The sequence below is a fragment of the Hemicordylus capensis genome, chromosome 1 (assembly GCF_027244095.1).
Source record: "Hemicordylus capensis ecotype Gifberg chromosome 1, rHemCap1.1.pri, whole genome shotgun sequence".
Classification (NCBI taxonomy): Eukaryota; Metazoa; Chordata; class Lepidosauria; order Squamata; family Cordylidae; genus Hemicordylus; species Hemicordylus capensis.
This window is the reverse complement of record NC_069657.1, coordinates 279,559,362-279,585,970: the sequence shown is the minus strand read 5'-3', so window position 1 is coordinate 279,585,970 and position 26,609 is coordinate 279,559,362. Positions and strand designations below refer to the sequence as shown.

General features: G+C 44.0%; 1 long non-coding RNA gene across 2 annotated transcripts in view; it reads right to left on the bottom strand.

The window, feature by feature from the left end:
- Positions 1-26,609, bottom strand: part of LOC128340945 (uncharacterized) — an 80,517-nt gene that overhangs the window by 33,765 nt on the left and 20,143 nt on the right. For both annotated transcript variants that reach the window (XR_008314101.1, XR_008314102.1), the window contains exon 3: positions 12,079-12,146. This is a non-coding gene — a long non-coding RNA (uncharacterized LOC128340945). The remainder of the gene's footprint in view (positions 1-12,078; positions 12,147-26,609) is intronic.

The following is a 26,609-nucleotide window of genomic DNA, read 5'->3' as shown; positions in this document are numbered from 1 at the left end:
TGGCTCCCTTGCTTTGTATGTAGAAGATCTCTGTCATTTAGAGTGGTGGGAAATACCCTTCTGGAGAGCCACTTCCAGTTAGTATAGACCGGACTGAGACTGATGGACTAATGGTCTGACTTGGTAACTTCATATGACTAAGGTAGCTTCATATGTTCATATGACTTCTATGGATTAATTTCCTGTTGCCTGTAAAATCCTGTCTAGCCTTTGGCAGTGCTATATTCAGCTTCTCAGTGTGCTGTTTGCAGATGGTTGCTTGCTCACCGGTGGGAATCCCTCTTCTGGAATGTGTTTTAGACTGCTTGCAGAGACAGCGATGATTTCTGTCTCCTTCCTTTTCTCCCACTATCAATAATTCAATCTTCTGAGAGAGGAGTGAAAAAATTATTCTGTATCATTGCACATGAGAGGGCGTGCTCTCTCTTGCTCATTCTCTCGGGCCTGTATGGCAAAATCCATTTCTGTCAATACAAAAAAGGCCAAATGAGTTTTGAAAGCGAGTAATTCTTTGCAGTAAAATCTTTTTAATGGCAAAGCGATTGATTTGTCTGAATTAATTTCATCAGAGAAAAACATGTCTTCCCTTTAATGACTGTATATCTCAGATTCCAGTATGAATGACTTCACATCTGTAGTATTCACAAGCTGTCTGGATTGTGAAAGACTTCAATTAAAACAAAAACAAAACAAAACAAGTAGCCTGAGTAATCCTCAGTGACACTCCACCAATGGATTTAAAGGATGGTCCAAGGATCACCAATGGCTGCTAGTAAAATTTCACAGGCAACATGGCAGAAAGATGCTAGATGAATCCAGGGGTTTCTGTACACAGGAGAGGCAACCCAGTTTTCATTTCAGTTTTAAAATTTAGACTGAGTTTATAGACAGGGCCATAACTGCACAGCTGACATATTATATTGCAGTTTGGGAAGGCTTGGTAGTACAAAATAAATTCATTGAAAGATGGTCAGTGTTTGCTTTATACTGAAATGACGAATTTCATGACGGTATTCAACCATGTGCTAACCCCCTGCAAACTGGGCAAAGAGGCATCTTTTAAAGTGGTGGCTCTTTTCTGTTTAGCTAGAAGAGAGCAATTGTTCCTATCCAACCCCAACACAGCATATCTTCTGTGGCTGTTGCTGGTGTCTATCTTGTGTTTCTGTTTACATTGTGAACCCTTTCAAGACAGGAAATTGTCGCCGTATTCCTTTTTCTATGTAAACTGCTTTGATGGTTATTTTTTATTGTTGTTGAAAAACAGCATATAAATATTTTAATAATAAACTAAATTAATAATAATAAAAAACAATAGTGGCCTACATCCAGCGCACTATTGTCATCATAATCAACGGCTTGGGCCCAGGATACTTAAGAGAGTGTCTTTGTCATGACCCCTGTCACCTATTAAGATCATCTGGAGAGGTCTGGTTATGATTGCCACCTTCTCATTTGTTTGCTACTCGTGACCAGGCCTTGTCTATGGCTGCCCTGGGGCTTTGGAATATGCTCCCTGTTGAAATAAGAGCATCTCCTCTGTTTGCTTTTAGGAAGACCCTCAAGATGCCCCTGTTTTCCCAGGCTTTTAACTGAAATTTTAAATTATTTAAAATGTTTTTATCTTCTGAGATTGTTTTTTACTTGTTTTCTGAATTTTAACTGTTTTATATGGTTTTACATTTGCTATGTTTTTAACTTTGTACACTGCCTAGAGATGTCTGTATCAGGCAATATAGAAATATGATTTAAAAAGTAAATATTGATACACTGAGGGGTTGCTGCGCCCTTCAAAGGCTGTGTTGGGGTTGTGCAAATTGGGAGGTTGGGCAAGCAGCATTTCTGTAGAATTTCCCATTTAGGACAATGGGGAGGTCTGTGGGAGTGCTGCTTGTACAACTGCTCAGTTTTGGGTAACCCCAACCCTGCCTTTGAAAATTGCAGCAGCCCCTCAGCACAGTGTTACAGAGACATAACATTGCACTATATGTCAGTCATCATCATCATCAACAACAACTCTTTTATTTCAATATGATACTTTAAAAATGCTTAGCATTGTATATTTATCTTTGTGTAAAATAAATATACTAAGTCATCATGTTTGAACTTTAAACTGAAAGATGGCTTGTCTTTTCATTGGGTATGGAAACTGATGAACTCATGTCCTCTTTCTCTTCTTCTGAATAGTTAAGGAGAAGAGAAAAAGGAAATGAGGTCATTGGTCCTAAGGCTTAACCCCATCTGTTTTCATCACACATCATCATTATCTATCCATCTACCTGGCTATTCATTTCTAAGGTGCCTAAAATCTACCCGTCTGCTGCGGCACAACCTCCATCTCACTTCCATTTCCCCCCTTTGTAGTTTCATACTGAGGACCTGGAAAATGAAGCTACTGAGCTTTGATGAATAAATGAATGATTTTGCATCAAAAAAGCATCACCATATACTGAGACAGATTGTGAGAGTGCCCTTATCAGTCCATACCAGTTGAATACACAAAATGACGCAGGTCGCTCAGATTCAACCAATTTAATTTCACTGTTGAGATAAAATGGTAAATTCTATGAGACCCATGTACTCTACCCACTCTGTGCTGTGATAAATAATGCATTGCACATTGTCAGGCTCTTGAGTAGCAACTGTGTTGCAAAATCTAGGAACATGCCTTCTCTTTTTTGGCCTGGGTGGAAAGGGAAATCAGGGGAAAGATATAATTTCAGAAATTATACTTTCAGAACAAGTCAAATGTGCATTAAGATGCTTTTTAAGCCATACGTAACCTAGAGCCTTCATCCCTCAGGTATCATGTCGCTGTGTATGAATCTGCCTATTCATTAAAACCTATGACTGAAGTCATTCTTAGTATTCCCTCTCTTAGGGAATACTAATAGAGAGAGAGAGAGAGTTACAAAAATAGAGGCAGAGAATAGATAAGGACAGTTACAAAAAGAGCAAGTCCTTTTCTGCGATTACTCCAAAACTCTGGAATAAGCTCCCTGCCAAGGTATGTTGCTGTGACTCCTTGGTTATAAAAAAACAACCAACCAGCCAACCAACCAACCATGTCAGCCTTTATCGGTTCCAACATGCATTTTAATGATATGGAATTGTAGTGCTGCTGGTTTTGATCTCTTTTTAGCCTGCTTTCCAAAGGAAGGCTTATGAGATCACCATTACCATGTGTATGTCCCTTTAATAACTTTTGTGTTTACAATCTGATAGAAACCAAATGTAGAGCGCATGGTGGGGGAGAGGGCTAAGGGGCCATGGTAGGGGTATATTTTTATTTATTTCAAGCCACCATCTTGGTTCAAAATGTTAGCCTCTCAAAATATAAGCACCAGCACCACAGCCACGCATTCGCAGTTCAATATAAACCAAATTCACAGCACCTTGGAAGGCAGCCTAAGGTATCTTGATGGGAGGAATTTCTTTCCCTGCCACCATCTTGAAACAACATGGTGGCCACTCAGTGTATACACCGCCCCTTTAGAGCTCATTTGTTTACAGTTTGATACAAAACAAATAGGAAGGGGTCCCAGCAGGGTATTCTGACTGAGGTCTTTTCATTCTAGTCCCCCACTTGAAAACAGATGTTGGCCACACATGTTATAGCTTCCCCTTTAAATTGCATTTTAAGAAGTGGGCAAACAAATATGATTTCCAAGAATGGCAATCAAATACTATTGAATGAATAACATTCTAAACCCTTAATGTGAGCTGAATGTTGAAAGGAACAGAAAGTAGGCTCCATTCGTTCTATTTAGAACTACGTGTTTATGGCTGCTTTAGTTGTTGTGGGGTTTTTTAATTGTTGGCTTTTGTTTTATTGATTGGTATTTTAACACACTGTAAGAAGAGTCTTACTAAATCAGACCAAAGTTCCATCTAACTGAGCATCCTGTTTTCCACAGTGGTCAACCAGATGCCTATGCAAGCCTACAATCAGAGCCTGAAAACAACATCTTCTCCTCCTGTTGCATCCCAGAAAATGATATTCAACGGCGTAACACACCTTTGTCTTAGAAACAGATCTTTTGTATTGTTTGGTTTCTAAAAGAATACTTTTATCCAATCTGAGATTTATTTGTTTATTTATTTTGCTTTGCACTCTTCAGTGTGTGTGTGTGTGTGTGTGTGTGTGTGTGTGTGTATTGGGGCCTACTTTACTCCTTCCAATCTGCTGACAGCACAATTTATCCAACACTGACTGAGGCCAGCACAGAGATTTATTGAATTAGTTGATAGCCTATGCATACTCACATAGTAGTCAGCCCCACTGAACTTAGCAGGACTTACTTCTCATGAAGCATGCATGGGATTGACTATATGTCTGCTTTATTTCAAAAGGTGAGGGCAGGTTGTGAACGGCTTCAATATTAAATTAAACATTAAATTTAATAGAGATCCCAACTGGACTGAAAAAACACAATTCATGAATATAATAGATGGTAATGAACAAGAAGCTCATGTCCAGGGCTCAGATTCTTCACTGCAGACTCAACTAGCTCTCCCTCTCCACATATTTTCTCTCTTTTCCAGCTCAGCTCCTTCCTCCAAAGCTCAACTCTGCTCCAAGGTACAGCAAATAACGCTTTGTATTCAGCCACTGTGTTGTAGACCAGGGTTTCTTAACCTTGGCCCCCCAGATGTTGTTGGACTACAACTCCCATCATCCTCAGCCACAAAGGCCATGTCTGGGGATGATGGGGGTTGTAGTCTAACAACATCTGGGGGCCCAAGGTTAAGAAACCCTGTTCTAGACAATGGGTGGTGCCTTTTCCTCTCCTTGAGTCTTGACTACAACAGTCTTTTTTGTCTGGTCATTCCTGGGGGAGCTCAGTCCCCCTGGAGATTAGTCTCCTCTGCCCTCCTCTTTTAGGGTCCATGCCAACTGAACTACTACAAACCTTTTGGGAACCTGCCCCATTCCAATCCTAAATACACTTAGAAGGAAATAAGCCCCACTGAACTCAGCGGGACTGACTTCTGAGTAAACACACTTAAGATTGCACTGACAGACAGTTACTCTCTACTGTAATGTGTATGATTTCCCCAATAAAGATGTCCATTCTGCTGATGCACATAAGATAAAAAAGAGATTCACATGATGCACATAAGATCAAAAAACCAGTAACTGTAATTTTGTGTAACCGTTCTTCCCTTCTCACTTTTATCTTCACAACAGCCCTGTGAGGTAGGATAGATGGTGATTGGCCCATGTTGACTCAGTAAAATACATGACTGGGGACAGTATTTGAAGCTGGGTCCAGCTCAATATTCTGATCACTACACTACACATGTCTTTTTGACTGAATCAACCCTCAACTAGAATCCACTGATATTCACTCTTGATTTCCCATAGTAATTAGATTTCCCATAGATGGATGGGATAGTATCTGGATTTCCCTTATTAATCTCTGGCTCACAATCTGTGAAATGAAACTACAAAGCAGAATTCTCCAACAGGTTTCTTCCATATTTCAGTCTCACTTAAATTCTTGTTGGGGTAAAAAAAGGTTAATGTTTATCTTATAGCAACAAAATAAGTAGATAGTATAAATAATATTTCATATATGCCCTACAAAGGCTGTCGAAAAAGAGGTTTAAGTAGCTAGTGTGACTTGCTAGAAGTCAAAGGAATTGTATTAGAATGGGGCCATCTCCTCAGTCTTGCTTTCTGCTTCACTTGAGTTTGCAGAATTGCATAGCAGAAGTTCTCCACTTTGTAATGATTTAGGAAAGAAGGAATTTTCCATATTTCCTTCTCATCATTTCTGCTCAGAATTTACAAGGGCCCAAAGAGAAGGATTGGTTTTCTTCATGCATTCTACTCTCTAGGTGCATTCTCTCACTCTACACAAGTGGATGTACATCAAACTTGTTACATTGTTTGAAGCAAATCAAGAGTCATTTTGAGACATTGATGGATGTCTGTCATGGAATGTCAACTGGAGCTGACAAACAGCATTCCAGTGTAGGAAAAGCAAAACATGTCACGGGCAGAATTTGACAGACTTCCATCCTGACATGAACAACATCTAGAAACAGAAGTCAAACTGTCTACACTGGACTGTTTGTGGGGCTGAGGAGAAATATTGCTCTTAGGTCAGCACTTATTCTTTCTCCTCACACAGTATGGTGTGCTACTTTTACCTTGAGACTGTTCAGGACCTCTGGAAATAAGATGTAGTATAAAAGGGATGGTTTAGACACTAAAGAAATGTTCCTTCCTTTAGGAGTGGATTTCCCCCCGCCTGCTATGGCTTCCTCTGCCATCACTTTGCTGCTGACTCACAAAGCTGCTCTAACTCTAGCATAGCTTTTCATTCTGGTGAAAACTTTTGGGATTTAAAAAAATGTTTTCCAGTTCCCTGTCATGTATAGCCATTAATCTGGCACCTTTTAAAAAGCCTGTGTGTGAATCAGAGACATGTTTGTTTTACTGCCACAAGGCACAGTCAATCAGCATCAGGGGTGTCCTTAGGGAGCCCTGATGTGGTGCGGGGCTTGGAGAAAATCAGCCAGGGCGGGGCCCCTTCCAGTTTAAAGGGGGTTAAGAGAGCGGGGCCCAGGGTGGTCGCCTTGCTTGTCCTGCCCTAAGGACATTTTACAGAGCCAGCCAAGTAAGTGCGAAGGAGGTGGCTTCCTGTCTGTCATATGGGCCAGCTCCCATTACCACTCAGAGCAGTCCACTTTTCCTGGAAACAGGAAGAACCAGTTGCACTGAATTCATTTTTGAAATGTGTGCATCTTTCCAAAGAGGGGAGATTGTTGGTCTAAAGTGGGCTTATATCCCTCAGGGTAAGTGCTGCTTTCTTGGGTCCTAGAAATACAAAGTGATCCCATTTATTTGTTTTCTTTGCCTTACTGAATCATCCTTGCTCTTTTGCAGGTTCTTTTGAAGATCATCATCAACTGGCTTCTTTTGAAGATCAACGTATCTACAAGCATGGCAATATAGACTTCTATCCATTAAGCAACCCCATCCATCCATCCATCCATCCATCCCTCCATCTTGCTTGCAGTAAATTATCTTTATATTAACATCACTCTTTTTGCATGCTGATAAACACAGCACTTACTACCAAAATATATGCACCCTGCAGGTCTATTCATATATATTGTTTGGGCATAGAATTAAAATCTACTGTACTCCTAAGCATATGTGAAATACAAGGACTTCTGTATTTGTAATGTAGAAACCTTGTTTCTACAAGACCTTCTACAAGGTCTTGTTTTCCAGATCATCAGTTCATTTTTATTCCAAAAATGGCAGACTGGTATTCCTAGCCTTTGCTACTTTGTCCTTTCATAAACACCAGCAGTCATTTTTCTGCGTAGCTAGTATTTTAAGACTAATCTTGCCATAACAGTTGAGAGCATCTTCGGGAAAGGCAGGAACTGATTATACATTTCTATTCCATCTGTTTCCTGAAAGGATCTTTCTAGCCCCAAAGTGACCCTTTGATAGCTATTCTCAGTACTGGTGAGTCACCCATTAGAGCATTTGAGTCATAGGCAGTATCAGTTTCACACAGGCATTAGAATCACAACTGTACACACTATATAAAGAATAAAAGTAGCAGAGAGAGATAGAATTACTCCAGGAGAATATTTCTGTTTTCATGCTCTTCCTGGGTCTAATTTGATATTATCGCCTGTATATGGATATTCATTATGGAAATGTACTGTATCACCTGCAAACCTTATTTTGATCCGGAGTTACAGGGAAGAAAATCAAATGTATTGCTCTTTGTTCTGCTGTAACTGGAACAGATGTCTCCTGACAAAGGATATTTTAGGATGACACTGAGTGTGTCTTCATTCTTTAGGAGTACAGTCAAATGGAGGATGCACTTTTAACTGGATCAACTACCATAGCATCAGTAGGACTGCTTAGCATATAACCCAACTCTATAGGACATGGTCAGGAAACGGTGTAAGCTGCTGCTTTTGCAAGATGCATGTATGACATTTTCTCACTCAGTGATCTTCTGAAATACTGTTCTCTTTTGTGTTCTTAAAAATGCCACATGCACCATCTCCTGGAATGGAGGCAGACACACCCTCAGGCAGAGGACCTGGATGCTCAATTTTTATTATGCCAAAAGTTGTCAGTGGCCCATATGCCCCTTTAAGACTGCATTAGTTCAAGGGCTGGCAGTTGTAACACAGAGATCTACACTGGATCACCCTGAAGTCCCCCAGAGTGGGAGACGAGGCAGCCATGGCTCCTCCCACTCCCACCTTCCTCTGCCCTGCTTCCCACCCCCCCACCCCCACGTGAGCTGCATGCTGCCAGTTGACCCTGAATAGGCCTGCATTGCAGTTGCATTCCATGCGGAAAAGATGAAAGGGGAGTGCCGGAAACACAGGAGCATGCCACAAGCTGTCCCCATTGTTATTGGGAATCCTCCTAAGAAGTATGGAAAGCCCCAGTGCAGAGCTGCAGGTTGAAACCTGGCCAGTCCAATCTGTTCATAAAAACAACCATGATGTGAACTGAGTCACCACATTTCTAAAGACACGAGTAACCCCATGAGTAGCTAAGAGCTCTGCAGTGGTGGTCTGGTCTCAAGACCCAGCAGCTGCTGCTCCTGGCTTAGTGTCCTGACCCCCACCACCCAGAGACTGTGCCAGTGCACAACCTGATCTTCTGAGTCTCCATATCACCATGCGTCTGCATCCTGCACTGCAAAAGATGGCCAGCATGCAGCAGCACTATGATATGTGGAAGTATGGGTTTGGTTGGATTTGGTTTCACACATATGGCCTTCCTGTTTGGAAGGGAATTGCTATGTAAAGTGAAAACGGATGACTGCTGCATCCTGCATCTTGATGAGGAGGTGCCCTTAGAAACACCTTGGATGTTAGCAAGAAGCAAGAAGCATGAGAGACTTGCACTTCCTCTCCCCTGGTACAGCGAAAGTGCCGTTACTTAGACATCTGCTCAGACAGCAAAATTGCAGTGAATGAGTGCTCTCCTCTTTTGTATCTGGCCATATGTATCTTCTCACACAGTGAATTTTTCTTAATGTCAAAAAAGCAGAATGCTTACGAGCATGAATCGTGTGGAAGGACAAAGCAACCCATAGGTTTTTCAGAAGACTGGTCCTAATTAGGATGCAGCATTTGCTTTCCTTCACTATTCAAATTGTCCTTCCTTATTAAGCTTTTGCCTGCATTAGTGGCTGTCTGTCAAACCATGCACCACTGACAAATTCCATTGGGTATATATGAGACTATATGCCATACTTCTGGTAGCATGTGTATGCAAATTGCAGAGAGGAATCCTCATGTTCCAGCAGAGCAGCCCTTTGCAGACAAGTGCTGAACATACAGATGCCTGAAGACGTCAGTAGTGGTTGCATTGACTTGCTGGCATGTTCTTGCTTCCCCCTCCACATGATCATTGAGTACATGAGGGTCATTTCTGAACCCAGCTCTTATTGGAATCAGATTTACATTAACTATCTACATTCACTCCTGTGCTACATGCAGAATTTCATAGGATCAGGCTCAAGGGCTTTAGGGCTGGCTATGGGGTTGAGACTGCCTTGGTTGGCCTGATGGATGACCTTTACTGGGGAATTGACAGAGGGAGTGTGACTCTGTTGGTTCTTCTGTATCTCTCATCGGCATTCGATACCATTGACCATGGTATCCTTCTGGATCGCCTGGGGGAGTTGGGGATAGGGGGCACTGCTTTGCAGTGGTTCCGCTCCTATCTCTCGGGTAGATTCCAGATGGTGGAGCTTGGTGACAGTTGCTCCTCAAAATGGGAGCTGCTATATGGAATCCCTCAGGGCTCCATTCTATCACCAATGCTTTTTAATATCTACATGAAACCGCTGGGTGAGGTCATCAGGAGATTTGGTGCTGGGTGTTATCAGTATGCTGATGACACCCAAATCTACTTCTTTTCATCTTCAGAAAATGGCACTCATTCTCTAAATGCCTGTCTACAGGCAGTAATGGGCTGGACTTTTGCTGTTATTGCATTTGTTCTTAGTGCCTGTTCTTGTGCAGCCAGTATTGAACCCTCTGTTTCTTTCTTCAAGTTGCCATTCTTAAGCCATTGCCAGGTCTTGGTGATGTCTGATTTTCCACTTATATTGTGCAAATATTGACCATGCAGTGGCTTCTTTTTCCATTTTTCTGCTCAGTTCTTGACTTGTTCTTTCTTGTAGGCCTGCTTTCTTTCATTGGTGTTGAATAGTTTCTCGTCCTTGACCATTTGAAGTGCATCTTCTTCACTGTCCTTGATATATTCTTCAAGGCCTCTTTTCTCCTCCTCTACTGTTTGATGGACTTGTAGCATTCCTCTTCCACCTGAGCTGCGAGGGAGGTATAACCTATCGACATCACTGCGGGGGTGCAGAGCATGATTGATGGTCATGATTTTCCTGGTCTTATGATTCAGCGTCTCTAGCTCAGCCTGGGTCCAGTCTATTATTCCTGCAGTGTATCTGATAACAGGTTTAGCCCAGGTGTTTATGGCTTGTATGGTGTTCCCGCCATTGAGTTTGGACTTGAGGATTTTTCTAACTCTCCTAATGTATTCACCTCCTATTTTTCTTTTAACTTCAGTGTGTGCAATGTTATCAGCCTGGAGAATGCCCAAGTATTTGTAATGTTCTTTCTCTTCCAGGTTCTTGATGTTGCTTCCATTGGGCAGTTCTATTCCTTCTGTTTTTCTTATTTTTCCTCTGTTCATTATTAATGCAGCACACTTGTCTAGTCCAAACTCCATTGCTATATTGCTACTGAATATACGGACAGTGTTTAGCAGTGATTCGATTTCTGACTGGGACTTTCCATAAAACTTTAGATCGTCCATGTACAGCAGATGGTTGATTTTACTTGATGTTTTAGATGTTTGGTATCCAAGGCCTGTTTTGTTTAGTATTTGTGAAAGTGGGGTCATGGCAATTACAAACAACAGAGGGGATAGTGAGTCCCCTTGGAAAATGCCTCTTCTAATGCTAACCTGTTCAAGTGTCTCGCCATTGATTGTTAACTGTATACTCCACATGCTCATTGCTTTTTTAAAAATAAATATCTGAATGTTTTTGCTGACACCAGTTGTTTCTAAACATTTTAGTATCCATGTGTGAGGCAATGAATCGAAGGCTTTCTTGTAGTCAATCCATGCAACACTTAGATTGGTTTTTCTTCTCTTGCAATTTTCTAAAATCATTTTGTCAATCAGCAACTGGTCTTTTGTGCCTCTGGTATTCGGGCAATTTCCTTTCTGTTCAACTGGAAGCTGTTTGTTAGTTAATAAGTGTTGCATCACTTCATCTGCTATTATTCCAGTTAATAATTTGAACATGGTTGGCAGGCAGGTGATCGGTCTATAATTACTTGGAACTGCACCTTTTGCTGGGTCTTTCATGATGAGATTGAGCTTTCCCAGTTGTTAGCCATTGTTCAATATCACCTCCTTGCAAAATGTGATTGAACTGTTTTGATAGTTGTTTATGAAGGCTTGTTAGGTGTTTAAGCCAAAAGCCATGCAGTTTTTATTATTATTATTATTATTATTATTATTATTATTATTATTATTATTACATTCATATCCCACTCTTCCTCCAAGGAGCCCAGAGCGGTGTACTACATACTTGAGTTTCTCTTTCACAACAACCCTGTGAAGTAGGTTAGGCTGGGAGAGAAGTGACTGGCCCAGAGTCACCCAGCTAGTTTTATGGCTGAATGCAGATTTGAACTCGGGTCTCCCCGGTAGTGCAGTTGGTCTACCACCTCTCTGTGAGGGCAGAGCTCGCACCCTTGTAAGGCTTCAGAGAATATCGGCCAATATATCTCATTTATATGCAAGATCTCTTCATTTAGTGCAGAAATTAGAACTTATTTTAAAGAATCAAACTCCTTATGAATTTTTGTTTGAACAAAAAGATTATGTAACCCAGCAGGCTATTTGGAAATTAACAATCTAGTTAACTACATTTGACAAGAGTGGAAGTTTATCCGCCCTCATAAGAGAGGAGGTTAAAAAGACTGTTAGTAAAGAAGAAGTGTGAGTTTTCATTACTCCCATCAGTTTCTCTCCACCTTTAACGTTGTATTCTATCCAGTATCTTTTATGTTCCGTTGTTTAGAAATTTGTCCCAGTGGTGATCCTGTGAAAAGGAGGAAAAGAAGAAAGAGAAAATGGAGTTGTTTCTGAATAAACTCTTAGTTAAATCTGTATAAGATTACTTGGTGTTTGTGGGGGAAGCAGCTATAAAACACTTAATCAGGATGATAAGAAAATACAGTAAATAGAAATAATTGTGAAGACCATTGTAATTAGCATAAACAGGGTAAACCCCAAACTATAACTCTGTTAAAGGTCACTTAATTAGCTGCAATGACTGCTTTTAATAGCTGCTGAGATCACCTGATTTCTGTGTTCATATCTCTAGCACTACAAACTTGTGCTTAACCTAACGTAGAAGAGGTATATCAATTTTTAGTTTAAAAAGGTAGCTAAACTTTCGGTTCAAATGTTTGCTTCTTGTGGTACATATTTCAAATTTTAATTTTTACAAACTGTATATTCATACATCATCCCCGCGCCCAGTTGATAATTTCTACACTTTTTTATTTATCACACTTTTTTTGTCTCACCCCTCCTCCAAAGAACTTGGGGCAATGAACAAGGAGATGATTCCATTTTATCTGAACTCCTTGCAAGTTAGTTAGGCTAACAAATAACAGCTGGCTCAGGTCTTTGGACTCAGGTCATTTATTTGATCAATGTCTGGCACTCTACCCATGACACCATGAACAGGTGCAGAGGTTTAACCCCTTCTGCAGATCATGCAATCTATCCTTGTGGAAGAGATCTGGGCTTGTGGTAGTGAGCATGAATTGTCCCCTTTGTTAAGTAGATTCCACCCTGGTTGGCATTTGGATGGGTGACTGCACAAGAGTGCTGACTACAATAATATATTCCCCTAATGAGATGGGGCTGAAGCTCACTAGTAGAACATCAGTTTGCATGCAGAAGGTCCCAGGTTCACTCCCTGGCATCTCAAGGTAGGGCTGGGAGAAATTCCTGCCCAAAACCTTGGAGAGCTGATGCCAGTCAACTACATTGAGCTAGATAGACCAATGGTCTGATGCTGTATAAGGCAAATTTGTGTGTACCTAAATCCTCCCAATGTCTACATGACACAGGTGCACATGTGGTGGTGGTGGTGGTAAACTCTTTATACGTTTATAAGTTTTTGAGCTATGGGAGAGTCTGTGAAAAGGGAGACATTGGCTGACATGATGCACAGTTCTAATGTCTCCACTAGTACTTGTGGCTCCACTGCTGCAGACCCAGAAGCAGTGGCCACCACCACTGCAGAAAACTGGCGGTAGCCCTATGAGCATTACCATATTCATTCCCAATATTAATTATTCTCTACAGTGGCTTCACTGTAGCACTGGAGACTTTAGAATGGCACATCATGTCGGCCACTGGCCTGCTTCACTCACACATGTATATCACTTGATCACATTGAATGGTTAGCAGCCATTGTATGTTAATGGTTTGTAGGAAGTCCCATGATATGGTCTGCATGGGTGGGAGATTAAAAGATTTCAGGATATTTTATGCCACTTCTTGTTGTTTGGAGTGATGAAACTGCATTTCCGCACAGTTGCATTTTCATATTTACCTATTTTATTGCTGCTGTTTTGGGGGACGTGACTGATTTAATTAATTGATTCATTTATGTTTTAGTCCTGTCCTTCTACCACTTTAAAAATGTTTTGATATTTTGGAGATGAATTATTATTATGAGTTAATGTTGATTTTGTGTACAGAGTGCATTATTACTGAAGGCCTGGAAATGTATTGTCTTTTTCCTGCCATTATTAATTATCATTCGTTTTGAGTGAGTTGTTGCACAAATGTTTTGAAATGCTAATGACAGAGGTGATTATTGTACTACTTACTAGGGCTGTGCAAGGTTGGATCAGGAAGGTTGGACAAGGTCCAATATTGCCACTGTGGAGGGCATTAGAGGCAGTCTGACCCCACCTGAGGAAGCTGATTTGGGGTCAGAATTCCCCTACCATGTTTGGCTAAGTTCAGAGTATTTCGGAGCTCCAAATGGTGCAAGTGGGGGGGTCTGCTTCTTTTGTGTGTGATCACAGCTAAGGCTGGGGGAGGGGAGCCACAATCTGTCATCTCTCTGCCTGCCTGCCTGCCTGCCTGACCTGACCTGACCGAGCCCACTCCTGCATTACTCCACAATGCAGTTCTCAAGTGCTGAACATGCCTGTGTGAATCGAGCCATAGTGGCCCAAGGGATTATGGTGCCTGGGGCAAATAATCAAGTGTTGCCTCCTTTACTCCCCAGGTCCCTGCCTCCTAACCTAGCTGTTCTCCTCATACATTCAACTTTAAACTGGAAAGGAGGGGGAGGAAGAAAAGCTAACCATAGCTAAACTCTGGGCTAGTCTAGAGTTTCCCAGTCTTGGGTGCCCTTGTGGTTAGATTAAAACTCTAATCATTCCCAGCCAAAGCCTAATGTGGCTAAGGATGATGGGAGTTGTAGTCCAACATTATCTGGGGACCCAAGGCTGGAAACCCCAGGCTAGAGCAGCTCTTCTGTAGTGCTACCTGCAGTGACAGAAGCAAGCAGAAAGCGAGTGAGTGAGTGACCTGGAGGGAGCTTCAACCAATTTTTCACCCAACACAGATGTTTCACATCACTGCATGGATAGCTTGGCCCTATCATTCTTTCATTTTATAGCCAAGGTATAGATGAGGTTAAGCGGCTTTCTGAATGTTACTCATCATGGGGCAAGGAATGAACTTTATTTAATTTTAATTAATTAATTAAAATTTTCTTATATACCGCCTCCTCCAAAGACTCTAGGCGGTGAACAACAATACCAGTAACAAATAATAATAATAATAATAATAATAATAATAATAATAATAATAATAATAGGGCAAACACCTGGCGGAACAGGTGGGTCTTAAGAAGGGCCAGGGAAAGGGCTGAACGAATCTGGGGGGGAAAGAGTTTTCCAAAGAAGAGGGGCAGCCACAGAGAAGGCCCTCCTAAGGGCCCAGGCACCACACACTACACCAGGGCCTGGGACACTAAGGAGCGCCAGCTGAGAAGCCCTCACAGGTAGGGATACAACTGGCTGAGAGAGGCGATCCCAGAGATATACAGGTGCTAAGCCCATAAGGGTTTTATAGGTGAGAACCAGCACTTTGAATTGGACCTGGAAGCGAACAGACAACCAGTGCAGCAGCAGTAAAAGAGGTGTGACACTATCAAATCTACGGCCACCCATGAGGAGGTGGGCCGCTGCATTCTGGACTAGTTGAAGCTTCCGAATTGTTTTCAAAGGCAACCCTAGGAAGAGTGCATTACAGTAATCCAGACAAGAGGTAAAAAAGGCATGAGTTACTGTTGCCAGGGCTTGCTAGTTGAGAAAAGGCCATAACTGGCAAACCAGCCGAAGCTGGGCAAAGGCATCTCTGGCCACGGCCTACACCTGCTGTTCAAGCAGGAGCTGCCAGAAGGACAGATCATAAACTGTCTCTCTCAAGGGAAGCACAACCCTGTCAAGAGATAAACTCACACATGGCAATTGGCCAGATCACAGACTGAACAAGAGCAACTCGGTCTTGGAAGGATTGAGCCTGAGCTTGTTTTGGCCTATCCAGGTCCTGACAGCCTCTAGGCACTGAGCCAGCACATGGACGGCATCACCTTTTTGGCCAGGGGTAGAGATATAAAGCTGAGTATCATCAGCATATTGATGAAAACTTACCCCAAACCAACGAATGACTAGGCCCAGTGGCTTCATGTTAAAGAGAATGGGAGCAAGGACCAAGCAATGTGGAACCCAACAAGAAAGGGGTGAGAACACTCACCCCCAATCGACACAGACTCGAATTGCCCAGTGAGATAGGATTGGAACCACTGAAGAACAGTGCCCCCAATGTCCAGCCCACTTAAGCGCTCCAGAACGATATCATGGTCGATGGTATTGAAGGCTGCTGAGAGATCAAGAAGAACCAAGAGAGGCGCGCTTCCCACAGCAAGGTTACGATATAGGTCATCCAACAGGGCGACCAATGCCATTTCAATGCCATGCTGCGGCCTAAAACCTGACTGGCAAGGGTCCAGAAAACCAGTTTTCTCCAGGTCTCTCATCAACTGAGCACAAAACACTTTCTCCAGAATCTTACCAAGGAAAGGAAGATTGGAGATTAGACAATAGTCATCCAGATTACCAGGGTTGAGAGAAGGCTTCTTCAGAAGAGGGTAGACCACCGCCTCTTTAAGGGCTGATGGAACAAACCCCTCCCGAAGAGAGGAATTAACCATCACCCGAAGCTGGGACAGAACATTCCCCCTCGCAGCCCTAATGAGACAAGGGTCCAGGCTAGAGGTCGCTGTGCCCAGGTTGGCAAGAATCCTGTCCACATCATCAGCCTCAACAAACTCAAAGGTAACCCAGATAGTATCACAAGATTCAGCCTCTATTATTTCAATAGATACTGAGCAATTGGAATCCAACTCTAACCGAAGGCGAGCAACTTTATCAGCGAAAAACCTAGCAAACATGTCACAGTGGCCAGATGGAAGGTCACCAGAATCAACCCTTCCCAGCAAAGATATTATTTATTGAGAATATCTTCCCTCTCATATTCACAGCTGATGCCCTACCTTCCCACTTGTATAACTCTGTTGCCTCATTAGTGTAAAGTACTTAATCCAAAAGGCACAGAAAGGGGTAATGTCAGGGTTTCAATTAAAAATCCATATTTGAGTAACATGTAATATAGGAAAAATGAAAAACTGCAGCTTTCTTTTCAAGTCAGAGATTCAGGAGTAATAGAATAGCACACATTTGTTCAGTTGTGGCAGCCACTGAATACTAAAGGCTAGAATGGGGCATCTGTGTTGAATTCTGAAAGTTCTGTGTTAATGGCTGTGGTCACAATCCAGCAAAGTTAAACTCGTTCTCCCCATTGAAATCAATGAAATTTTAAAATGCCTGGTTTTGGCTGCTTGGTGTCAATTTTTTTAGATCAGCCTACACTTAAAAGGGGATACAGTAGAGAGTCAGCAACTTGGGGAATGATCTAGCCAGAGTTAGTTGTTAAGCATGCATTTGACTCTCTTTCACTGGTGTCAGTGGAACTTAAAAGTATCTAACTGGCTGTTCTTGATTTTTCAGTAATTTTTGTAAGGGGCCTATAAGCTCGTTTTTGTACTTAGCCTTGCTAGGCCTGTAGCATATACAGTACCAATTTCATCAAAAGTAGTTTATTTTTCATTAGAAATGCACTGAGTACAAGCCAGGATCCTGTTTGCATGCACAGAGTGCCTGGTTTGGAGACTTCAGGGCACAGAAATAGATCCCAAGTAAGTAAAAGTAAAGTGTGCCGTCAAGTCAATTTCAACTCCTGGCGCCCACAGAGCCCTGTCATTTTCTTTTGGTAGAGTACAGGAGGAGTTTACCGTTGCCTTCTCCTGTGCAGTCTGAGATGATGCCTTTCAGCATCTTCCTATATTGCTGCTGCCGGATATAGTACCAGCAGGGATTCGAACCTTCCCTTCTGCTTCTTAGTCAAGCATTTCCCTGCTGCGCCACTTAAGGTGGTAGGTCCCAAGTACTCCCTCAGAGATAGAGACAAAAGTCTGATCCAGATGTTATCCAAAAGCCCTGCTGTAGCTTTGTACTGTGGGGCAAAGGGGCAGGAAGTCCAGCCCCTGCCACGTTAATCACCTTGCGTGCCCCGCTGCTCACTGTTTCAACAGGGCTTGCCTGAAGAGCCCCCTCCCCTCCCCCACCCCCCGTGATGGTGGGCACATCCATCATCCATGGTTGATCCCCTCTAGAAATCACTGATGTGCCCACCATCACGGGGAGGACTCTTCCCTCTTCAGACAAGCCCCGCTGTGACCGTGAGCTGCAAGGGATGCGGGTGAGGAATGCTGCAGTGGCAAAACTTCACTATACACAGCTACAGAGGGGCTTTTAAATAACATCTGAAGGAGGCTATAGAGTATTAATTAAGGAGAACTTCCCATGTGAATGCAGTTAATTTGACTGCTAGTCTTATAGCATATGGCCCTAGTCCAGGGAACATTCCGGGTCCAATTCAAGGTGCTGGTTTTGACCTTTAAAGCCCTAAACAGTTTAGGCCTGGGATACCTGAGGGACCGCCTGCTTCCAAGGGTTGCTGCCCGCTTGATGAGGACATCTGAGGGGGTCCTGCTCTGGGTGCCGACAATGAGTGAGGCTCGGTTGTCGTGCACACGGGACAGGGCCTTCTCTGTTGCTGCCCCCAGACTTTGGAATGCTCTCCCAGTGGCTATTCACTCCTTGGTCTCCATCACAGCTTTTAGAAAAAGTGTAAAATATTGGCTTTTTGCCCAGGCATTTATTTGATTCTCTGCTGCTGCTCTTTATAGTTTTTATTGCTTTTATGCTTTTGTTTTAAATTTTTTAATCAGATTTGTTTAATATTTTTCCCCACTTAATATTTTGTGTCTTTTTTACCATCTTGTGTTAATTTTTTTTGCTGTAAACCGCCTTGAGATAGCTTTAATGAAAGGCGGTATATAAATTTAACAATAAAATAAATAAATAAAATTAATCAGGCTTTAATGGGACCATTAAATTCAATATGACAAGTTAGTCAAAACGAAGATAAGTTCCTTGGTTTTCAATAGAGTTTAAACTTGACTAGGTTACATGCCAAGGTTACATGGCCCTTACATGTGATAAGATCAGTGCTGTAGAGAGAATACCCAGTTTAAACAGGGTTCTGTAGCAGTGGAGATGGGTGATTCAGAAGAACACCACTCACATATGATTAAAGGATGTGCTGAGATAGCTTCCGCATATCCTTTTGTGATGTCAGGGAGGGCACATTCTTGCTGCGGCCCCAATGTTATCACGTGTAGGTGCTACTGCTCATCTGAACAGGCTCATTGTTGAGCAGAAACTGCCACCACCACCATCACCACTATGATGATGTTGTTGTTGTTGTTGTTGATGATGATGATATTATTTCTTCTGTGAGCAAAGCAGCTTACAAAAATAAATTGAAAAAAATCACCATTTAAGTTCTGTCCAGGCACCCTACTTGAAGGGGATCCTGCAGTGACAGAATACTCAAGGCAGGCAGGTAGGGGAGCAAGAAGTGGCTGGTGGAAGATGCAGCATTGTTGCCAAGGCAACGGTGGTGTGCCTTCTTGATGGGTTGGACCAGTTTGCCTCCCGCCAATGATAGGGTGGGGAAGGGGAACACTCAGGAAGCATTTGAATGCCAGCAGAAAAGGGCTGAGTTAGGACTCTCCTGGCAGTAACCCACAGGGCAATGTCAGGAGGAGAAGGAGGTTTTGGGTAAGGGCAACTTCTTTCTCCGGTGCTGAGGCCGTCAGAGGGTGAGGGACCTGAGTGATGCTCAGGGTGTGAAAGGCACAGCCATTGATGTTTTCTGCACATTAAAATCCATTGTAGAGTCAACGTCTCTAGGAGAGAGAGTATATAATAGAGTATATAATAAAATAACACAGCTGTTTAAGGGGAGGGCTATAACTCAGTGGTGGAGTATATGGCTGGCATGCTGAAGGCCCCAAGTTTGACCCCTGTCATCTCCAGGTAGAGCTGTGGAAGACTCTTGTCAGGAAATGACAGCCGCCAGTCAACAGAAACAATACTGAGCCTGAGAGACCAATGTTCTGACTCGGGATAAGGCAGCTTCATAGCTACATAGTCTGCTCTAACTGTTTCATGCTCTGAAGTGTGTGTGAACTTGAAAAGTAACTTACATTCTACATTTACACCAACAATTTGATTTAATAATTGAATCCCCTCTCCTGGTTTTATTATCTCAGCCCGTCTGTTCCTTATTTCACATTTTGAGAAACCATCACATCAGCCATACTTTGACCTTTACTATACTGCGTAAGAATGATGCCACTCACTTAAGCACTATATTGCCAAGCAATAGCATGCCTGTCTATTTGTCTAGCCTGGCACATTGAATGTTGGTCCTCTTACATTTTCACCATTTACAGTAGGCGGACGGGTGCATGTCTGATTGAGACTTCAGCCCACAATATTTAAGAACCTAGCCAAATGCATTAATCATTTGTTGATGGCTTGCTACTTTGTGGCTACACACTGCTGAGCAAATTTGTTTTTCTCTTGCTAAGGGCACCTTGAAAGAGAAACGGGGGAAAGAGCTAAACCATTCACTACCTATGAAACCTCTCTTAACCTATGGCAAGACTGAGAGAAAGCCTCTAGCTCTCTAAGCTTCTTTCCCCCCATACGAAAATTCAGAAACAGATAGGATGCTCCTCTGGCTGATTATACACCTGAACATCTTCCTCAATGGAAATATTTTGGGTGTGACAGGTCTAATGCAAGCCTGTGCTTTTAATTGGCAATAGAAAGTTGTTAGAATGCCCCTTACATTGTACCATTTTTAGAATTTATCTCCTCTATCTTCTTCAAAGTGCACATCTCCATAAGTATATGTTATTTATAGAAGTGCAAACTCCAATTATGGAGCTGCTTGCCTTTTAATTTGTCCCCGCCCCCACTCTCAGAACAGAGGATTAGGATACTTTGTGTTCTACTTTGCTCAGCAGTATTTGATTACAAAAGTTGACATAATCTGTTCATTGCACTACTGATAGGTTTTCTTTCCATCACAAAGAGAGCATAGCTCCGTTGGCTCAGAAAATGCAGCAAAACCATTAAAATGCTTCTCTAGAACTATAAAACGATGCATTGTCTAGACAAATATAGGACTGCTGTCAAAATGATTACTGTTTTAATATGATACTACATTTGGGGATATAAAGGCTATTCAGATTATTGGCCCCAGGGTTTCAGGCAGGGTTTCACTTACCTCCTCGCCAGACAATCTTCTGCCACATCTTTGGTGCCTCAGCTAGGGATGTGCACGAACCGGTTCAGAGGCCATGTTGGAGGCCTCCGAACCTGTTTGGAACCGGTTCAGTCCGGCGGTCCGACACTGAGGGGGGTCGAACTTTAAGGGCAGGGGGGAGTACCTACCCCTCCCGCTGCTCTTCCCCCTCCGGCGCTGTATTTAGAAGTGAAGTTTTGGGGGTGGCAGCGTTCCTCCCTGCCACCCCTGCCCCCGTCGTTGCCAGGAAGTAGTGTAAATAGCAGCGCGCATGCGCCCGTAGCAGCGCGACTGTCGCCGCCGTGCGCCGCATACGTCACATGCAGCGTGCGTGTGATGTATGTGGCATGCGCACGCACGGCAGCGACAGGTGCACGTGCGCCGCGATGGGCGCATGCGTGCTGCTATTTACTTCCTGGCAATGACGGGGGCAGGGGTGGCAGGAAGGAACACTGCCGCCCCCAAAACTTCACTTCTATATACAGCGCCGGAGGGGGAAGAGCGACGGGAGGGGTAGGTACTCCCCCCTGCCCTTAAAGTTCGACCCCCCTCAGTGTCGGACCGCCGGACTGAACCGGTTCCAAACAGGTTCGGAGGCCTCCAACATGGCCTCTGAACCGGTTCGTGCACATCCCTAGCTTTCGTTCGTGCACATCCCGGTTCGTGCACAGCCCTTAAAGTTTGACCCCCCTCAGTGCCGGACCGCGCCTCCATGGTTCCGTGCACACCACTAGCCTCAGCATGCCGAATCCATGCAGCAGAGATCACTGGAGGCCGGGACTCGTTTTCCCGGCCTCTAGGAATCCTTCAATGCACCACGTGACAAGCACGGTGCATTGGAGGATTCCCCTGGGAGTTGGACACTCTGGGCAACCAACTCTGGGTATGCTTGGGCTGTGTGCAGTCCTAGCACATACATGACCCCGGTAATAGGGTTAAGGGCACACTTGCACACTTAACCCTAGCTAAAGTTTGGGGTAAAAACTAGAGTTAGGCAAGGCAGCAATGCCAGGATCGGCCCTGATCCCAGTACAGCACACAAACAGCCTAACCCAGGCTGGGTTAGGCTGCACTAGCCTGGGTTAGGCTGCTCATGAGAATAGCCATATTAGGTGGCTTCACATTCTGGCAAGTCAGTAAGATGGGAACATTTAGGTAAAATGTCAGGACCTGGTGCTGACGGGTGTGGTATCTGAATACCCCCAAGTCTGGTTCCCTCACCATCTTACCAAGTTCCACCCAACATTCTCCTGAGATCATCCACCCACTTTCAACTGTTGGTGATAAGTGGGTGGAGGATCTTGGGTGAATGTTGGTGGAACTCATTAAGCCAATGTGAGGACCAGACTTGGGTGGGTGCAGATGTTGCTCCCATTGGGAGCACCTACCCAGTTCCCAGCATTTTACCTATATGTTCCTGACTTACTGAATTGTCAGCGATTATGCGCAGCTGCCCATAATCTCAAATGCCATTGTTTTTCTATCATTGTCCCCTTTCTTACCATCCTTATTTGACATTTCTCATACCTTCACAGCTTGTGTCCCACCACCAGCCACACATCATGGCCTACAAATAGTAGAGCACATGCTGCGTATGTAGAAGGCCCCAGGTTCAGTCCCTGTTATAAGAAACGTCCCAGTTCTATTCTCACCTCTGCCATGAACTCACTCAGTAGCCTTAGGCAAGCCACCCAGCCTCTGTTCCCTAGCTGCAATACTTCCTTACAGGATTGCTGTAAGGACGACAAGATAATAAATGTGAAATGCTTTTAATGTTCAGAAGTGTTATACAAAAGCTAAGTGTTTTTAGCTGACATCTAGACTAAGTACACACATACCAAAAAATGTTTTGCACATGCAGTCAAAGAACGGGGATTTATGGCAGTTCCCCCTGCAGTTCTCTATGCTTCCTGAAAATATGTCCCTGAGGGTTCTGCTACTCTTAGGGGCATATTTTCAGGAGGCACAGTGGGCTGCAGAGGAAAGGGGGGGGGGGGGAGGGAAGTCAGCAAAAATCTCCCAGCCTCCATTTCATGTGTGAAACATGTTCTGGCATGTGCATGCTTAGTCTGGATGTCAGCTGTTATCTCCAGGAAGGGCTGACAAAGTCCCCTGTCAAACCCTGGAGAGTTGCTACCAGTCTGTGTAGCCTATGTTGACCTATACTGATCAGTGGTCTGACTCAACTTATGGCCGCTTCATATTTGCTCTTATATGGCTAGTGGCCTGAATTTCATGTAATGCATTACAGACTGGGCAGACCTGTCCTGTATGTGGTAAGTCCTCTGCTGGTGAAATTCACTCTTAGAAAGAAAGCCCCTGCCCCTCCAAGCATCTCATGTCACATTGCTTCGAATCTGTTTTTCATACTGGCAAGAATGGACAACACCTCCATTTTCTGTCTCTACGCGATGAGAATCTGGCTCAGAGCCCCTTACTTATCTGAACGGATAAAACTCTGTAGATAGAAACACAGCTCCCCATGAAAGAGCAGATAACTTCTGTGACTGGAAGACTGCAGAAGAGATGACAGTTCCTTTCGTTCTGGCATAATTTAATTCGGGGTTCAGCAGCAGGTACAGGATGTGCTGAAGAGCTACAAAAACTCATTAGTTCCCTATAAGGAAAGACTGCCCTGGAGTCTACAGTTATTATCCTGGAAGCAAAAAGATGCGAGTTGAAATTCTACACAGCTTCAGTGCAGCCTGGCTCGGCATTGACTTTTTCTCCTCAGCTGAACCCTCTTGGCTTTTCAGTCTCACTGTAGCCCATCAGTAGAAATTGCAGGTTGCTTTCAGCAAAAAGCTTCAAGTTACCACCAGGTCATTTCTGGATTACTTCACAAAAAGTGCCCCCCCCGCTCTGGTATTTTTTTGATGAAAGGATAATTGATTTCACCCTGGAAGGAACAAGCAAAGGGCAAACACATGATCTTGGAAGTTAGAAACTCATTGTAAGGGTAGCAGTCCCAGCTTGACGCTCTATTCAAGTCAGCTGAGCAATGAACATTCATTTCATGACTTCTTGCTAGTCTTTATCTGGCTTGGGAATATGATCCGCATCAGGGGTGTAGCAAGGCTAGAGTAAGCCTTGGGACAGAAATGGAAGAAGGGCTCCTGCCCCACACTTTCAGAGAGGCATAGGGGGAGAGCAAAAGCAAGCTGTCACCCATCCAGCAGGGGAACCAGCTCAGGAGTCTAGGGGCATTTGTCCCCACCTTGTTCAATTATTAGCTATGCCCTTGATCAGCATGCATTTGGTAAGAAGGATGTATGTAGCAAAACGGCCTACAAAGTGACTCCCTGTCCCAAAGGAGCTCAAAGTCCAAAAAGAAAACTACACAAGGGAGACACCAGCTAGCAACAGCCACGGGAGGGACTCTGCTGAGTTGGAAAGGGTTATTTGCTATCCCCCTGCCAAATATGAGAGCTACCAATTTAAAAGTTGGGGTTTTTTGCCCAATTAGTAGGGGTTAGCAGTAGTAATCTATTATTATTGCTGATTTGAATCATCATTGTACTTCTATCTTACACTGGCCGCATTCACACATAATGCAAAACCAGAGGTAAATGGGGCAGAGGTTGGAACTCCATTATGTCTGCATATGAATATGGCAGCGAATATTTATATACCGCTTTTCAACAAAAGTTCCCAAAGCGGTTGACATTGATATAAATAAATAAAGTGGCTCCCTGTCCCCAAAGCGCTCACAATCAAAAAAAGAAACATAAGATAGACATCAGCAGAAGCCACTGGATGGATGCTGTGCTGGGGATGCGTGCAACCATGGTTTCGCAGCAAAAGTGACCTGTGGTTTGCCTCGCCAAACTCCAAATTGGAACTTCAGTTTGTAGTGAGTTGAGGTTTCACCTGAGGTTATCACCTCAGGGTTTTTTTGGCGGCAGCATTACGTCCAAATGTGGATGGTGCCATAGCTATGGTTTTGGTCACTTTCTGGAGCCATAATCATAGAGACAGTGACACAGACCCAGCCAGGATAGGACACACTCCATACTTGTGGCGCTTCTCACTGGCCTCTGAGCACTTGTCCCGCCACCTTTTTCTGATCCAATAAAGCAGTTGCCCAGCAATAAGGATGCCACCACGTCCCATCCCAAGCTCGGCAGCCTTGTCAAATGGCAAAGTCACACAGAAGAGGGCATGCCCTGTTTCCACTCTGTCCCTTGCTCCCCACTCCTGCCAATCAGGAGAGAAAGGGGATGGGATGGTAAGATGGGCACTAAGTGCTTTGCTTTCTGAAATTTAAGTGAAAAAGATGTATGTTCACAAGCACATTGCTTTGAGATGGGAACACAGGCAGAGCAACCCCATTAGAGCATTGGGATGGAAACATATCGCAGGGCAGTCCTGAGGTCGGATTTAAAAGGCAGCCCCAACTAGGAATTCTTGAAAGGCTAAGGTCTATTTTTGTTTTTTGTACAATTACATTAGGGAAGGGGGCACAGCCCCTTTCCCTTGGAGTTACCTGTGTGGTCCCTAGACTTACTCATGAGAAGGGCCAGACAGCAGGATCAACAGTGACCCATCATGATTCCTGTTATGTGATGTGGATGGATGCTGTTCCTGTTCCTTACTCATGAGAGTGTAATGCAGGGCTGCTCAACTTTGGCCCTCCTGCAGATGTTTGCCTACAACTCCCCAAATCCCTGGCTATTGGCTACTGTGGCTGGGGATTATGGGAGCTGTATTCCAAAAACAGCCGGGGGGGGGGGAGTTGAGCAGACCTGGTGTAAGGCCATGGGAATACCTCTTCATAACTCATGAGAAGAACCATCTTTGGCGATAAGGGTGTTGGGCAGAATCTCTAATAGTGTGTGATGACAATCCCCTTCTCCCACAGACCACTCTCTCCCTAGAGTGTCAGACCATGGGGGCCAGATGGCAGATGCCACCCTGCCAGGATGCTCTATACAAGCAAGCCACGGAGACGGGTAACCTGGGAACAGCTCCCCCAGACTTGGCAACTGCCATGAAGAAGCTGTCAAAGCACGCCCTCTGCCAGCTCGTCTGCCCATTTGAACATGTCCATCTTTGTTTTTGCCTGAAATGGTAACTTCACTCTCCCGGGGTCACTGAAAATCAGGACTCCACTCTCCCATGATTCTCTGCGGTGTCAGAGCTGCATACGGCACAATGCTGTCTGGAACCCTGGAATTCTGAATGAGAGTAAAGATCCATCTCCAGTCCCAATATTTCCCCAGTCTGCCCATCCAGCAACACCCAGAAACATGGAGTGTCAAAGTCTCCTTTGGGTGCATGAAAGGCTTACCTGGAGATGAGGGGGTAGCTGTGCAAAAGCTCTATCATTAGCCAGAGAGAGCAGGGGCTCTACACAAGCAGGGTCCTCTTTGTTGGGCTAGTTCAACTCATGAGCATGCAGTCCGATGCAAGACAAAAGGTTTTGCAAGCCTAAGGTCCTCCCCAGTAGATTGGCCTTCTCATGAGAGTGCTAATCCCTGGGTGGCAAGCTACCACGGGGGCAGGAGTGTGGTTTGGTATCCATGGACTGCTTTGCCGGGGTGAGCCATCACAAGAGCATCCTTGGTCACAGTGGGCCAGACCCCAGGATCTCCCCCCCCTCATATACCTATCCCCTCCTAGGAAGCCATCATGTTCCCTTCCCTTTCCTAAGTAACAGGGAAATAGTGCCCCTCACCAT